Below are 18,898 nucleotides of genomic sequence, written 5' to 3'. Positions count from 1 at the left end.
TTAAGAGAAGACTTCCACACGGAGAAAAGAAACAAGGAAGGAAAGAGGAAAGAAGGAAAGAAGGAAGGAAGGAAGGAAGGAAGGAAGGAAGGAAGGAAGGAAGGAAGGAAGGAAGGAAGGAAGGAAGGAAGGAAGAAAGGGAGGAAGGAAGGGAGGGAGGGAGGGAGGGAAGAAAATACATACTGCATAAATCCACATGTGAAGGATTACAGGAAAAATTAATATATCCTAGCAATTATCTGTGAGGAAGAAGGAGGTAAAGTGAAATGACGACTTTGGAGCCTATGGTTGTGCTTTACTTTTTGACTTGAGTAGAAATTATTTCACAACTATACAGTTGTGATTTGCAAGCTCATCTGATTGCTTATAGACCAATAACCTTTTAATTTAAAATTTGATGTCTTTCAGAATTCTACACTAAAATATTTGAAAGTCAGGGTTCAATTTCTATGTACCTGCATATCACTTGATCCCTAAATATCTATATCTCTTAGGCATAGCCTAGATGTTTTATTGCCTACTTTTCATCAATACTTTCCATTTTTTTCCTTTCTCTTCTGAGCAAATGTGAAATCAACTGACTTCAGGGCAACGAGTAGACTATTAAGATTCTCTATCTCAGCATGCCTGCAAATTTACAACTGTTTTCACTTTTCTAAAGTTGTTGTTATGTTAGTTATCTTGAACATCCACATTTTACATATTATAAAATTACAAAATATTCCAACTGTTCTATAAGCCCATCTATAGAATTTGTCCCTGAGAAGTCTCTGCAGGTTATTGGCAGCTGCACGAACATATAACAATACCAACTTGTTCACATTTTAGCTCTTGGGTACCATTCTGTACATAAAAAATTATTGCAATACTGTACATGTATAACTTATGGTCAGATCTCTTTATGGAAAAGATGGTCTCATTAGCCAGGGATGATATAGAAGATGCCTGTAACCCCAGGTGAGGCTGGTAGAAGAATCAAGAGTTTGAGATCATCCTGGTATAAATAGATGGTATTGCAGTAGTTACATGCATATACACACACACAGTGGGAAGTTCTGCAATCCATAATCATTAAAGTACTTTGAGTGCTTGAGCTTTGCCTATTGTTTATACATCCCATTACGACTGGAAGTATGGGGCTGGGAAGGTGGCTCAGTGGTAGAGTGCTTGTCGTGCATGCATGAGGCCCTGGGTTCAATTCCTCAGCACCACATTAGCAGAAACAAGCTGGAAATGGCACTGTAGCTCAAGTAGTAGAGTGCTAGCCTTGAGCTGAAGGGCTGAGGGACAGCGCCCAGGCCCAGGGTTCAAGCCCCAACAACTGACAAAAAAAGACTGGAAGTATAGCTCAAGTTGTAATGTACTTGAGTAGGAAGTGTAAAGCCTCACATTCAAACTGTGGGACCACTAATAAAAGTTAAAAATGGACAAAGGAATTAAAGTTCATTTTGAATGACTGACTAGCACAGCCAGAAATAAACCTAAAATTCTTTGAATTTAAGAGTCCTTGTTAAAATATCAACAATGAAAATACAATGCCATGTTCTTGTTTTAGAAAAACAAGTGTCTTCATGTTTAATTTCTGATCTCTCAAGAATAAACATTTAATAGAATAATTATTTCCTTCAGTGTTGGAGGAGTGTCAAACTCAATAGCTTATACATGTTGTACCACTAAGTATAGCTACATCATTGCCCTGAGCTAGTGTCAAAAAACTACACACACACACTGTAGTTTTTCTCTAAGAATTTAGGAGGTAAGTGTATATGAAAAAGTCTCTTACCTAATTACTTCTTCATACACACTTCCTGTGGCAATCCTATCTGAATTAGCTCAGGGAAGACATTATTATTGATTAGATATGTAGTTATGTATCACATTCTCATTTCTCATCTACTAAAGCAAATGCTTTTGGCATGAAGATTTCAGGAGCGTTTCTTCTTGATAATTTCATTGTGCTTCATTGGCAGTGCACTCATCTTATATGTGAAGCAGGAATGGCTCTTTTTCCTTTGAAGAATTAGGTTAAATGATCTGTGATAAAGACATAATTAATGCAGTGTTTCTTTTCAGAAAAACACCAATACACACAGGCACCTAGGTTTATAGAGTATGCTTTATAAAATTAAAATTTGTCTTGTGTAGTGTGTTCTATATATTGCCTTCAGTCACTCTTGCAGCTTTAGTAGCATGTAAAAAAGTGTGATCACCTCTATATTATTCACAACCACCGTGTGTCCAGCTTTGTGCATGTATAAGATTAGAATTCATTGCTAATGCAAAAGATGAGAAAAATGTCTCCATAGCATAGGGAAACAAGATTTTCCGTCAGGATTCAGAGCATAATAGAGGAAAAGGAATCCTTGCCCAGAGAAGGAGTTAGAGATGATTCCATAAAATATTTCACATCAGTTATTTCCCATGGTTTGCCTATGACTGTATGAAGAATAGTTATCCTTATTCTTCTACCTGGGGGCCACCTGCAACAGTATTTTCTTTCCCAAATAGATAATTTGGGTTCAAGAGTCCTTGAACACATCAATCGGTGTACTCAAGGAAATGAAAATACAGACTCAAGATCAAGCTTGACAAAAAATGTACTTATTACCTTGCTTATGTAACTGTAACCCCTCTGTACATCACCTTGACAATAAAATAAAGAAAAACAAAGATCATCTGCTTTGTAGGGAGAAATGAGTGGGTGGGTGGCTTTGTGACCTTCAAGTGGCTCAGACTTTGTCCTATTAGTCTCTGTTGAGACTAATAATTTATGCAGGTTTGACATACCATAATTGATATTTCTATAAATTGAATTTTTCAGCTACTTCCTAGTGCTTATATCAATAAGACTAATTTTCAGAAATGACTGAACATCGATTTGAAAGACTACAAGCAGCACTCGCTGTGCTGCTCACTAGAAGAAAGACAATATTTCTCTGTACTCAGCCCCTAAAGTAGACAAACACAGGGCTGAAAACCCTCAGTGAAGCATCTGACTCTACCTAAAGGACTTTCTTTACACTTTCATTGTCGGTTTTTTACTACCATTAAGTGGAAATATTCTAGGAATATTTGGAGAATACCAACAATAACTTTCAAAAAATGTTTGCCAACATCCCAAGTAAAAATTTTGTCAAGTTTCAAAATGGACACACTGACCTAGAGCAGCCCCAGAGGGGGTCCTAGAAGACAAACTAAGGAGTGGTGTACATTTTGCAGCAATTTTAGAATTATATCATCAGTAAATTTTATACAGTAATACTTGTTAAAGAGACGAGGTGCTTTACACATGGAGTAGAAAGGCAGACTTAAACACACTTCCACAAAAAGCCAAACAATAGACTGAATATTCCAACAAATTTGGATGAATAAATGAAGCCAGTACCCACTTGCCTTCAACAGAGTAGCTTCATTATCTAAACTAATCATAATGAGGTTACCCGTTAGAATGTCTGAATAACCAATTATCTGTCTCTGTAAACAACAGTTGATGGAAATCTAACAACAAACAAACAAATAAAAACGCCTCTCTTGTAATGGAAGATGAGTCAAGAATAGCACTTTAAAATTCCCAGCTGGTTTCCCTTGGAAGTTCCCCTTTGAGTTGTGTAAGAAAAGTATCATACTAAATGAGTGGCTCCTATATGGAGTCAATAGAAGACTCAGCGTTCACATTCCTCAGTGCATTGCTTTCTGCTATGTACTATGATATAAGCCTGTGGTTTTTAAATATGTTCCATTTGGCTTTGGAAAGAACAAGATGTTATATTCCTTACCAACATAAAAAAACCAACCATCATCCTTTCAATCAAGTGATTTGTAATTTTAGGAAATTCTTGCTTTGTGAATTCATGGTGTTACACAGTACAGTCTGTGTTGTTAACTGCTGTTTCTCATGGATACTCTTATTTTCAAGTCTGCTTTGATGATAGATGTAGTCATATAATTGAGTTCAAACCTAAAATTTATGCAAAGTAATAAGTGTCATTTAAGCCTTGTCCTTGTACTGACCACATAAGCTTGGTGCAACCTTTGCCTTTATAGAGACTTGGAATGAAGGTTGATAGATGTGATAGATGACAGATTCCCCATTACCCATGGCCATTCAACACCAAGAAGAGATAGATGTCCTCGCCAATGCTTCTAGCAACTGCTGTTACATGAGTAAGAAATCAATTTCTGCCATGTATTGCTCTTTATGTGTTTTGGAAACTATTTGTTATAGAGTATTTTTAGTCTGCCACTGATAATGTACAGTCAACACTTAGTTGATTCTGTTGAGAAGAAAACAAAGAAAATGATTTTGAAAAGAAGTAAATTCATGGGAAGATAATTTTTGATGAGAAATTAAATATACATAAAGTAAAGCAGGTCTGATGATTACATGATTTCTTAAATATTTAGATGATATTCAACAGAAATGTGTTGTGTACATTTAGAAGGGTAATGACTGTCAAAGATTCCTAAAGTGCTTTTGAAAATAACATTTAAAACATTTGTTAGAATTATTATCACACAAAACCCTATTTCCCGCTTCCTTACAACCTTTACATTGTGTGTGTGTGTGTGTGTGTGTGTGTGTGTGTGTGTGTGTGTGTACACGCATGTGCATGCGTATGTGTGTGCCAGTACTTAGGTTTAAACTCATGGCTCTGTTACTAAAGACTAGCACTTTACCACTTGAGCTACAACTTTACTTTTGGCTTTTTGCTGGTTAATTGGAGATAGGAGTCTCATGGAATTGCCTTCCCAGTTGGCTTGGATCCATGATACTAATGTGTCAGCCTCTGGAATAGCTAGGGCTACAAGCATTCTAACAATCTTCAGTTCCCAGCATCTCTTCCACATTTTTGTCATCATGTTTTTCAAAGTACAAGGCCACTTAAATACATATATATAATTATATATGTATATATATAATTATATATGTAAATATATATGTATATATATGTATATATATGTATATATGTATATATATACATACTTTGGATACATGGATTACAGTTGTTTTACAATTCTAGATTTTATTTTCAAACAGGAATTTGCAAGGAGTAACTTGTGTGCAATATTCTGGTGCAAAGTTCAGAGGTTAAGTAGTTTCCACACCTTTTTAGAAATGTTATTTTATTGTAACATGCTGAGTTTCCAGGCCTTTTAAAATCAAGGGATCTCTAAGTTTTCCCAAAGCATTGATTCATCAAGAGACTATCAGTTGACTCCTAGGCTTTAACTAAACTAATTAAATATAACATGTAATTTCTTTTTAGATAGCTTAGTTTTCCTAGTACTTAGTCAAAACATATACAGTGCTTTCAAGGAACATACTCTCTTCCCTTTCAGCAGCTAGTTTCAAATTTGTGTGCGTGTGTGTGTGTGTGTGTGTGTGTGTGTGTGTGTGTGTGTGTGTTATTCCTTGCAGTACAGAGATAATAGCTTCGAGATTGGAAACTCATAAAATGCTTTTTCTGAAATCCCTGATTCTTTATTGCAGGTGATACCAAGTTCATAAGAGCAGGTCGCACACACAAGTGTTCTGTGCATGTCAGCAATATTTCTACTCCACTTGGTTAATCCAGTTAGATCAAATCTGAAAGAATGTCAAGTTGTCTGGCAAGCTAACAAATAGGTGAAGCTGATCCTACACTCCTGAAAATCAAAGGGCTTTTTGCTACTTGTGGATCTCTAGCCAATAATTTATAAGCACTTAGTGACAGAATTTGAGTTTTCAAAATCCATTTATACCAGTAAATGTACTATTTAAAGGCAAATGTCATTATGCACTCTTTTGATGCTATATAATGCAAGTTTCATTTCTCAAAGCACAGATTTAAGCTCTTTCAATTGACTGTGTGTGTTGCTGTTTCTCTTCATTTTTCTTCTCTGGTTCTTTGTGGCTCTCCCTTTTCCCCAAAAGTCATACTTTTAAATAGGAAATGATTTTTTAATATATTCTACTTACATGTGTGTATATCTTTTCACTGGATTTTCAGCATTTTTTTCATTAAAGCATATTTCTTGCTTTCATCTTTTTGTTGTTGTTGTTGTCAGTTGTGGGGCTTGAGCTCAGGGCTTGGGCACTGTCCTTGAGCATCTTTGTGCGGTCTACCAACTTGCACCACAGTGCCACTTCTGGTTTTTGAATCGTTAATTGGAGATAAGAGCCTCAGGGGGACTTTTCTGCCCAGGCTGGCTTTGAACTGGGATCCTCAGATCTCAGTTTCCTGTATGGCTAGGGTTGCAGGTGTGGACCACCAGCACCCCTGCTGTTTTCATCTTCTATTTGGTCAATAGGGGTCAATTCTTGCCTAAGTACTGCTAAAAACTGATTCATGGATTTTCTGCCAGTCTCTCCCATCACCTCCACAACATATAACAAAATCCAATGTTGTGAAACTGATCATTGTGAATGATAAAGAAGAACCTGTGAGTCATCTGGGCCTGCACCAGGACCCAGACTCTTAGAAACAAATCCAGATTTCATAACTTATCCATGCATGCTTGAGGATATCAGCCTGATTATAAAGTTTCTAAATGGGAAAGTTTTCCAGCTTACCAAATATTTGTCTTTCATTAACAATAGTAAGAAAATATGATTCAACCTAACTTGGCCAAAGATTTTTCTGAATGCCAGCCTAGCATCCTGTCATGTCTAGAGAAATAGAGTCCTAAGAAAGTGACCTGAGATAATTTAGGATTTAATCAAACTAAGGGAAGTTTTGGTCAATTTTAGATCTCAATCAGGAAGAGACCAAGTACTTTTCTAAAACAATGGCATTTGAACAGCTACAATGTTTTAGCAAACTACGTATTTTTAAAGCCATCATAAAAGAAAGCTAGGTAATTTCTGACCTGGAGCCTGTGGGAACTTTATGGTCATTCTGGAGGTGGGATTGATGCTATCTCAGAACTCATTGTTACTGATCATGAATCACCAAAAGTCACTTTAAATGTACTTTGTGTGATGGAGCCTTCTGTTACTCATCTTTACTAATGAACATTTACTGAAGGCTTATTGCATATATATGCACTACTATGCTTAGCTTGTCATTAGTCATTATACCTATAGTCATTTCCAAATCAAGACTTTACATAAAGAACCAACATTTCAGCTCCTGGCAGATGCTATATTAATACATCCACCCCAGAGGGTCCTCATTTTGCTATACGACAATGTAATATTTTGCCTACTGAGTAGAGATTTACTGCATCTATAAATGGACAAAAATGAGAGGAAGTTCACTCTCAAACATTATTTAAAATAATTATTTTACATAGGACAGTTTATAAACAAGTTTATAAACATTGTAAAGAATACAGGTTTGACCTCTATATTCACTTGTCTTCTTAGCTACATTAAGAAGAAATGTGTAGTTTAAATTGCTTAAGGAAAAACTCAACAATAAACTAAAGAGAATATGGGTTTCAGATTAAATAAAAGGTTAATTCAAAGATTAATATAAAATATAAATATAAAGAATATAAATACATAATATAAAAATAAAAATAAAATACAAATATAAAAAGATTAAATAAAAGATTAATTCAAAGAATGATACTATCACTACTGTTCTTTGAGATTTCATTCCTTTTACTTTTAGAGAGAACCCTTAATTCTTTCTCTACCTCTTTCTATGTTATATTGACTCAAGAAGGGGAGAAAAGGAAATTATATATATATATATATATATGTATATATATATATATATATATATATACTTTGAATTTGCTTAAATACTGGTTATTCAAACTTTTAAAATATGATATTCTGTAGTACTGAATTGATCTGCATTTATAGATATTAATATATCCGGCATTCACTAACCTTTAAAACCGATGTTTTACTATAATTTGAGAAATATTTTGAAGGCTCCATCCAGAGCCAAAAGACAAAAATATAAACTACAATTCAACGTATCCACTACAATGTCTGTAAGAGTTAATGGAGATTCCCCAAAATTATTTTACCTTTCAGCATCTCTGTGCATAAACAATTTGACTCAATGGGAAAGGAAACAGACTCACATTTCCTTAACATAAACAGACACATATTTTTTAAATTTAAATGAGGAATTTCATTCTTAGATATTCCACAACTTTCATAGATATTAATTTTACTCTAAAAGTGTTATTTAATGCTCTTAGATTTAAAAGTATATGGAAGCTCTGGACCTAGTTTCTTTATTGGTTACTAATGTACTAATACTATGACTTTAACCTTGGTAGTTTATTGGTATGATAATGGATACATTTTTTCTCTTCAACTTTGTGGTTTTTAAAATAAGTCCTCAGTATTGGCTATTAAATTTGGCTACTTTTTAGTGGATTTAAATATTATTGAAAATTTTTTAGTTCAACTTGAAATTAGGAAGGCTTAATTAAAATAAAGTACCAACTTCAGGGCTAGAATACTTAATGTGCAAATTAAGTACTTTATGGCATATTTCCATAAAGTATATTTCCTGTTCAAGAAATTATAAAAGGAGTTTAGATTGTGTTTTTTCTGGATTAATTGTAAAGAGACTAGTTCACATCCTTTCGATATTGCATATTGCCACTAAGGTGCCTTTCTTAGAAAAGTTTAAATAGTAGCAGCAGTAAAACTGGAAAAGATTCCAAATGTACTATTGTCTTTAGAAAAGCAAATCATGCTACCTCATTAAATTTAACTCTGAAGGAGATTTTGAAAACACAGTTGGCAGTAGTTGAAAAATTCTAGAGTTGCATTTTAAAAGTGTGGGTTTTGAAAGTACCACATAAATACAGATAAACATTGTGCTCCTATTTTACTGTTTACTAACTGTAATGGAAAGGGAGTTTTTAAAAGGCCAACAACTCTCATATTGCAGTTTCCAAAGCTACATTTCTCCAAGGGTAAACAGAAATAATTAAGGTAATTATTGCTCAGATCCTCTAGCAGCAAAGCTCATGCTTTATTTTAAGCAATGCATGTTTAAAGTAAAGTTTGAAGATGCCCGCCTTTACCTGTTACTCTTTCATAAGGAAAGAGTAACAAATATGTATGTATGTGTGTGTGTGTGCGTGTGTATTTCAAGATTTTTTTTATAAGCGTTTCTTTCCTATGTAAATTGTTTTACCACTGAAGAGTTAAGTCACTGTTTTTTCCTCCAACAATCCTTTCTCACTAAGCAAAAGAAAACAATAGCATTTTTGCTGCGGCTGCAGCCAGTACAAGAAGCCTATTAATTAATGTGTCTATGGGTGGCATGTGAAACTATGCTGGGTCAGTGTACATTGTGGGTAGGGAATCTGATTAACACAAGTGCGAAGCCTCTTATCGGTGGAAGTGTGCCAGCATTACCCCCCGCCCACTTTGGATTGCAGAAGGAGGAATTTGAAGGACTATTAAACACTCTGTAAAATGCTCATAGCAGATCAGCATAAAGCCATATAGTGCAGGTGTTTCTGTAATTGGAAAAATGGTCTGTGTTCAATGGCCCCTCAAATTCAGCTTTCTTGAGCACTCCTTTGGGTTTTAAAAAGCAGTTCAGGAAACCTAAGTGCTGACTGGACTTTTCTGCAAATTCAAGCCTGCACATTTTGTCAAGAGATGTGTTTTGTTTTTTCACTAACCTTTATTTAAAGAACTGGCCTTCCTGTCAGGTAGAAAGGCATTGACAGTTCTTTGTACAAGTCTGTTCAAACCAAGGATTCCAGATGCACAAGAAATTCACACCTGAGGGATTAAGACAAACATTGCATGCATAAAATATTTTAAAAAAACATTACAACGCTACTTCTGAAACCAGTTGAGAGTTAACAATACATTCACAGTAATCCATAAGTTATTTCTTTTTTACAAAACTAATTTATTTATTATTATTATAAAGGTGATGTACAGAGGAGTTATAGTTACATAAATCAGGTAAAGAATATATTTCTATTTGAACACTGTGATATTATTTCAAATAACATGGTCACATGCTTTCTCTGATTACTTATTGCTTCAAGAATGTCTTACATGATATTTGATGTTGTTATAATTTGTGGAGGGGAAGGGAAAAAACAAATCGTTTAAATAGGGATACAGGTGGACTCATTGCAACAATAAGATGTACAAGTTGTTATGTCGAAAACGAACTTTACAACTTTGGTGGTGGGGGGAGGGTTGGGTGGGAGAGCGGGAAGAAGATGGGATGGGAAGGGGAAGCAAAGGAGGAGGCTACAATGCTTGATAAGAAATGTACTCATTATCTTGCCCGTGTAATTGTAACCCATCTGTACAGTATTTTCACAAAAAAAGAATGTCTTACATGAGTGTCTTGTTGAACATTTTTCCTTATATCTGTTATTGTTAAAGATGATATTCTAATAGAAAACATAATAGACTATTATGAACTATTTTAGACTACTCTGTGTTTACTAACTTTCATAGTCTTGCTGTATCTCAGGTACTAACATATGGAGTCCTTTGTTCTGTTCTTTTATTAGTATTCCACTTATGCTTTCTAAATTAAATGATTTGTTTTGCAATCAGCCTTTCCATATTGGACTCCTTCAATGATGAGTTATTTTCTGAGAAAGTCTTTTTTTTTTTTTTTTTGAGTCCGGTAGTGGGGCCTGAACCACAGTACCACTTCTGGCTTTTTTCTTTTCTGCTTATGTGATGCTGAGGAATCGAACCCAGGGCCTCAGGCATGCAAGGCAAGCGCTCTACCACTGAGCCACCTTCCCAACCCCAAGAGAAAGTCTTTTATTTATAGGAAAAGCAATTCTGTACAACCAAGGTGTTAGGCTCTCAATGGCACAAGTAGTAAGAAATAGCCCTGCAAGTTCTGCACAGCTTACTGGAAAGGGAGGAAACAGTAATACAGAAAATTTCAGATTCACTAAAGTTTGATAAGTACAAATTATTAATATGCTAAAGAAGGATGATAAGAAATTTGGTCTTAGCTGTGCGCCGGTGGCACACGCCTGTAATCCTAGCTAATTAGGAGGCTGAGATCTGAGGATCACGGTTCAAAGCCAGCCCGGGCAGGAAAGACCGTGAGACTCTCATCTCCAATAAACTACCAGAAAACCAGAAGTGATGCTGTAAAGTAGTAGAGCGCTCGCTTTGAGCTGAAGAGCTGAGGGACAGCGTCCAGGCCCAGAGTTCAAGCCCCATGACCGACAAGCAAAAAAAAAGAAATTTGGTCTTAATAATAAAACTAGTCACCAGAGAAGATGTATAGTTTTTTTTTTTTCAAGTACTACAGCATGATGAAAAATTCTCCTTTTATTTCATGTATCCCTAGTCAATACAGGTTAGATTAAAGGGACTGAAATATTGTTGGAAATTGGTAGCAGCCAATGGAAACCTTATCTCACTTGGTCATTTGTATCCTTTTACATTACTTCATGCATTGGTCATTTTTTATTTTGTATGTATAAATGAATACAATTCTAGTATATGAATCTTTCTAGTCTAAAAATTACCTTTATAAACAAAATATAGAGTATATGTTATTAGTGTCATTTTCTATATTTGTATATTTTGGCTGTTTCTTTTTCTTTGTTTTTTTTTTTTTTTTTTTAATCGATCATGGGGCTTGACCTCTGGGCTTGGGAGCTGTCCCTGCACTCTTCAGCTCAAGGAGCGTGCTCTACCACTCGAGCCACAGCTCCACTTCCGTATTTCTGCTAGTTTATTGGATATAAGAGTGTCACGGACTTTTCCTGCCCGGGCTGGCTTGGAACCGAGATCCTTAGATCTTAGCCTCCTAAGTAGATAGGATTACAGGTGTGAGCCACTGGCGCCCAGTCTATTTTAGATATTTCTTTTCTTTTTCAATTTTTTTATTGTGAAAATACCATACAAAGAGGTTACAATTACATGAACAAGGTAATGAGTATATTTCTTATCAAGCATTGTTGCCTCCTCCTTTGTTTCCCCTTCCTATCCCTTCCCATCTCCCGCCCCGCCTCCGCCAAAGTTGTAAAGTTCGTTTTTCGACATAACGTCTTGTACATCTCATTGTTTCAATGGGTCCACCTGTATCCCTATTTAAACGATTTGTTTTTTCCCTTCCCCTCCACAAAGTATACCAACATCAAATACAGTGAAAGCAGGGGTTATATCGAGGGGGAGAGACATACAAAGCAACAAAGAAATCATCTTATAAATATGTTAGAAACAATCACAATAAAGAAAAAAACATTTGAGGCCTTATCTTGGGGTTCATTTCACCTAACATCAATTTATCTGACCTTTTCTGCTTGTCTCAGTTATTACAAATAAGGGAAACCATGGGACCTATGTTTCTTTGGGCCTGGCTTACTTCACTTAATATAATTTTTTCCAAGCCTTTCCATTTCCTAACAAATGGGGCAATGTCATTCTTTCTGATGGAGGCATAGAATTCCATTGTGTATATATACCACATTTTATTGATCCATTCATCTACTGGGGGGCATCTGGGTGGTTCCATATCTTAGCTATAGTAAATAATGCTGCAATTAACATAGTTGTACTGGTAGCTTTAGTGTGGTCTTGTTTGAGATCATTTGGGTAAATGCCCAAAAGTGGGATTGTTGGGTCATAGGGGAGCTCTATGTGGAGTCTTTTGAGGAACCTCCATACTACTTTCCAAAGTGTTTGAACAAGCATTGCAGATGACATGATCTTGGATATTTCTTATAAGTAGAAATTTTATCTTATTTTAATTGCTAAATTAAAGTTGCACATAAGTTTATATATAAAGAGATAATTAAATAAAACAAAATGTATAAATGAGTAAAACTTCAGGCAATAGACAAAGTCACTTTTCATATTGTATGAATAACATCAATGACAATAATCCAATATTCAAATACATCACTCTTTAAGGGGAAATAAAATTTAACAGTCAATTTTCTTAGAGTAGCAAATATTATATTTATTTATAAATCATAATTGAAATAAGGCATTTTAAGGGGAAATTAAAGGCTTCTAAGGCTTTCTTCCATCTTATATTTGCAACTCAAGCCTTTAGCAAAGTGGTTGGATTCATATATGAATTTTATTTTATTTCTGGGAAATCAATCATAAGTTAAATACCTGAGGAAGTTTGCTAGTAAGTCTCAAGAATTGTTTCATTAATATAAAATGAGTCTTTTTTTCTAAAAGTGAGATTTTTCGTGAAAATTTAATGTTACTTAGAATTAAGTACAAATGTGTTTTAGGCATAGAAATATCTTGTGTAACATTTTGGTCAAGAGCCTGAATATGAGACAGTAGTGTCATATCATTATATTATATTGCCATAACCATCAGAACTGTGTTCATTTCTATGGGCACACTATGTCCACATAAAAATGAAATCATCTAACAACTCATTTCTGAGAATAAATCTCTTCTGCTAAGATATGCACACATACATGTGGTGGTACTGAAATTTATCATCAAAATAACACTCAGGACACTGGTCATTCAAAACATGTAACATATAGTTGCTAAAGATATATATTATACAAGAAGGTGTTCATTAATAGCTTTCATAAAAACAAATACTAAATATATTTGTTTACTAGTGTTTTACCTAAATTTTAGCTGTAGATAATAAAAGCAAAATTTGAAAAATAAGTAAAATCTGTGGGTCTTGTGTCAATCAGCATGAATTCAAGATATTGGAAATCACTGAATATTAAAGATATGTAGAGCTTTAGAGCAGGACATAAGGACACTATTTCTATTTTTATTTCAAAAGCATTTATCTTATCATATACATACAAACACCTACAGATAAAATATATAAAATGTACTAAAATTTGCTAGAATTGATTTCTGTCTGTGCATGAAAAATGGAGACAAAAATGTACATCTTGTAACTTCAAATTCAGTATGTCTTTTCCATTATTGTTGTGAGATTTTGGTAAACTTTTACTTAAGTATTTCATTTTCAGAACAATACACATAGAAATAGTTGCAACACCAGGTTAAATAAAAAATTATATTTTATATTTAAAATATAACTTTGCTTAAAGCAAGTAAAATAAGACAGGAAAGTATACTCAAAACAAAAAAAATAAAAGAACAACAAAACCAAAGAACAACAAACCAAAAATATAAAAAGAACAGAATGAAAGTATGTGATAAGAAGGTAGAAATAAACAATTGTTAGTTTTACATGAACTAGAACACACTGAACATGACATGAAAAGAAGATATAATTATTACAAATAAAAATAACTTCATGAGTTCATTTTATAAAAAACCTTTAACCTGGCAGTATAATTCTTAAAGAAATACCTTTTAATTACCAAGAACCCAACGATTGGAAAGTACAAGGAAAATAAATATAGACAATAAAATCATTAAGACAAACAAAAGTATGGTTAGGTGACTAGGTTTAAAATGTGGACATTGAAACAATCAGAATAACTAAAACTAAAGATAAAAAGTTAAGATCATAAAAGTTTAGCTATCAAAGAGCTGTAAACCATCTTAAATATATGCAATGCCACTGTTTAAAATAGTGTGAGGCAAATGCTACAAGAAATAAGGAGAGGAACGAACAAGTAGACATTTTCACACCTCTTCAGTTAAACCTCTTCAGCAAAGTATAACACAAGTAACAATGCGAAATATTCTCATAACACATTTCTCAGCATTATACCCCAACCTCAAAATATATATTTTTGAATGGACATAAAATTTTTATCAAGACACTAACTGAACTATTGGTAGTTTAAATAATCTTTAAAGAATTATAAAATATATGTTTCAATTCTCTTTCAATGTTCAACAAGATATGTACTCATTACCTTCCTTGTGTAACCATAACCCCTCTGTACAGTATCTTTACAATAAAATAAAATTTTAAAAGGAACTATAAAATATGTTTCAATTCTCTTGCTACAGAAACATTAGATATTAAAGTCAATGATATACTATAAAACCTAAATATCTAGAAATTAAACAGTGAAATTCTTTTTTTATTTTTTGTGAACACACTGTACAGAAGGGTTACAATTACATGGGCAGGTTAATGCGTACATTTCTTATCAAGCATTGCAGCCTCCTCCTTTGTTTACCCTTCACATCCCTTCCCAGCCTCCCCCCTCCATTCCCCCCCCCACACCAACATTGTAAAGCTTGTTTTGGACATGACAACTTGTACTTCTCATTGTTGCAACAGGTCCACCTGTGTCCTTAAACGACTTGTTTTTCCCCATCTCCTCTACAAGTTATACTGACATCAAATATAGTGAAAGCAGAGGTTATATAAACAGTGAAATTCTTAAGAATCCAGATTAAAGAAGAAAGTAGAGGAGAAATTAAAATATTTTTGTTGAATTGTTTTCAAACATATTACAAGTCTAATATTTAAGCGTATATTTTGAAAATCTACAAATAAAAAAAAATTAAACACAAAGAAGGTAGAAGAAAGCAACCAATCATAATAATAAAAGTGGGAAAAAGAGAAAAACTGACCATGGAGAAAATTAACAGAGACAAATTAAATGCATTAAAAAGATAGCTAAAATAGATTCACACTTAGCAAGATTGATCAAATAATAAGAAACAAAATAATTTATCGTTATAATAATGTAAAAATCATATCAGTATATATCTTACAAGAACTAAATATTTCTGCTATTTACTTCAACAAATTAGACCTAATGGGAAAAAATCCTTGGATAATACAAGTTACTAAGACTGACACAACAAGATATATAACCATCTGTCCAGACTGAATTCATAACTAAAAACAGGTATATGTGGATTTTTAGGTACATTCTATTCATTATTTCATTAAGAGATAACACCAACCTAAGGATAGTGGTGCATACTTGTAGCCTGTAATCCCACACTCTTTACCTGAAGCTAGCCTGGGCTCTATACCAAGACCTAATTTCAAAACAAAGCAAAACAAGAAAGAATGAAATTATACAAACTCTTTCAGAACATAGTGTAGGAGGTAAAAATCATAATTTAACAAAAATCATATCATACCTGAAAAAATAGAAAGAAAATCTTATGTAAAAATACAGAGAAAACGCCAGTAATACAGAATTAGATTAACAGTAAAGGGAAAACATGTTTAGTGAATAAGTATGATTAGGTAATTATCAATTGATGCCATTCATGTGCATATGATTTTAAAAATAATATTGTCAAATGTTATAATATTCTCTTAAACATCATGCATATAATTACAATGAAAATAAAATCCCTTCATCTGATGAACAACTAGAATTTTTTAAAATTACACTAAACGATAAAGTCTGTATATTTAAAATTTATAGTTTATTTAAATTAAAATAAAATATATTTTAATGTTTTATGTGTGTTTAGAACATCCCAATTTTAGAACACTAAGTGGTGCATTTTTTTCTACTAGGGAAGTCTTTTACAGTAGGATTATTATGTCTTCAACCACTTATAGCTTTATGATAATTTTTCAATGACCGATATGTGATATATCAACATATATCTCATAGCTCCTCATATTATTTGTGATGGTTTTATTGTCTTTACGTAGTTGTACAAAGGAGAAGTCATTTAACCAAGCAATGTATGAATACAATTCATCTTAATCTGTATTTTCCCCTTCAAAAATCTCATCCCTCTTCAACCCACCTCATCCCTTACATTTCCTAATTTTCTGTTATATACAATGAATTTTGGACTGTTTTTCCTGCCTTCTCTCACTCCATTGTCTACACCTCTTCTCCTGCACCTCCTTGCAAGTACCCATTACTTGGTGCTTATTATTTTTGAATCTGCAGTTTCTGCACATATTTCTGCCAGTATTTCCTTATTTATTTTAAATCAGAGTTACAACCAAGCATTGCAGGAGATTATAAAAGTGGCCACATTTTCCTCTTACCTGATTTACAGTCTTACCTTGTGGTATTGCAGGTCCTCTGGTCTATGGAGGGTTGAAGTCTATCACTCTATTCCTTAAATGTATCTCTGTGACTATCTTTGTCCATCTCTGTGACTTTATCTCTTCTGACAAATGAAATATAGGAAAATTGAGATAAGCAGAAATCTGAGCATCATTAATGCTTTGGTTTCCCCTTTTCTCACTATGCTGGGGAACATTGTTAGCATTCTTATGAGAAGACATTGATAGTCACTCAGGCTGAGAATCATAATGATGAAGGTGACTCTGTTTTGGGGGAGTTTTTTTTGTTATTTGTTTTTTTCTTTGTCAGTCATGGGGCTTGAACTCTGGGGCTGGGCACTGTCCCTGCAGTCTTCAGCTCAAGGCGAGCGCTCTACTGCTTGAGCCACAGCACCACTTCTGGTTTTTCTGGTGGTTTATTGGAGATAAGAGTCTCACAGACTTTGCTGCCTGGGCTGGCTTTGAACCGTGATCCTCAGATCTCAGCCTCATGAGTAGCTAGAATTATAGGCGTGAGCCACCGGCACCCAGCATGAAGGTGACTCTGGATACCTTATGAGCCCACTGAAGTGTTCTCTATGTAAATAATGATTATAAATACCAAATTTCTGAATGGTTTATTATACAGCAGCACTTGCTCATAGAAGACATGCTTTTAAAGCATGGGTTATTTCTTAATTGTATACTAATCCACCTTAATGATATCCTCATCTAATATTAATTGGGTTCCTCCTGCCTTATTGGGTTTCATATTTACCTGACTCATCTTTCAATGTAATTGTTTTTTATTTTCAAACTTCCTCTTTTTTCTTAGTGCCTATAATGTGAATGAAATACAACTGGACACTTTTGCTATCCATAAACATGGAAGATGTTATCTATAAGCATGAAATATGATTTTTTAAATTATCTTTAAGTAGATATACAAAGCAGTTGGCATTTAACAATGTAATATATAAAGTCTATGAATCCAGTATATCTTGCTCAAAGTCATCCCTTTCAACATTCCCATTCATCCCTCTCATACCCATCATCTGTTATGCTGTGAATAAATATTTGTGCTATGTTTTGAAAGCATCTTCCTTAAAGTTCTGTGTGTTGTGTTAGGAGCTGGTGGAATGTATTTTGTTTTGTCTTGTTTGTAAGTATATCTGTTTTGAGAGGATAAAGGGGAGGTGCAGCAAAGGTGGGACAAAGGGTGAACAAATGCATAAATCTCTTGATACTCACTAGACACTATATTGAAATTAAACTCTACAACTTTTGGTTGGGGATGTGGTTGAGGGGAAAATGGCAGAGGGGAGAAAAGAGGTGATCCTGTCCCCCCAAAAATGTACTCATTATCTGACTTATGTTACTGTAACCCCTTTGTACATAACTTTACAATAAATACATGCATATATACATATACATGTTTGTATAGATACACATATATAGACAATATATGCATACTTTTGTCAAAACTATTTTCTTTTTTTTCTGTCAAGATCCATTTTTTAATTGTGAAAATACCGTACAGAGGGGTTATAATTACATGGGCAAGGTAATGAGTACATTTCGTTTTTGTTTTTTTGTTGTTTGTTTTTTTTTTTATTGTGAAAATACAGAGGGGTTACAATTACATGGGCAAGATAATGAATACATTTCTTATCAAGCATTGTAGCCTCCTCCTTTGTTTTCCCTTCCCATCTCAAAACTATTTTCTAGTCAACTAATTCCCTATTTAGTTTTTTCTAATTTAGTCTTTAATCTTTCCATAGAGCTTTAAATAACATTCATCTTTTCATATGTTGTTTAGAATTTGTTTCTGATAAAGTCCTTAGTATTATAAGTCTAATAATTATTATTCCTCATAAATTTGCCTTTTTGCTTTTACTGCCAAACCTAATGTACCCAGACTTGAATATTAGTCCCAGACTAAGAATATTAGTCGATAAACAGGATACTCCTTTACTTTTTTCAAAAACGGATTTGTTTTTCACCTGGGATCTCTTTTTAAGTTCACATTTATAAGCAAAATTTCCCTGATGTGCAGGAAATGTAAATTTAGGCCCCGGATCAATGAG

Source organism: Dipodomys spectabilis, unplaced genomic scaffold (genome assembly GCF_019054845.1).
Source record: "Dipodomys spectabilis isolate Male_0828 unplaced genomic scaffold, ASM1905484v1 ptg000009l, whole genome shotgun sequence".
Lineage (NCBI taxonomy): Eukaryota > Metazoa > Chordata > Mammalia > Rodentia > Heteromyidae > Dipodomys > Dipodomys spectabilis.
This window is presented reverse-complemented; position numbering follows the sequence as displayed.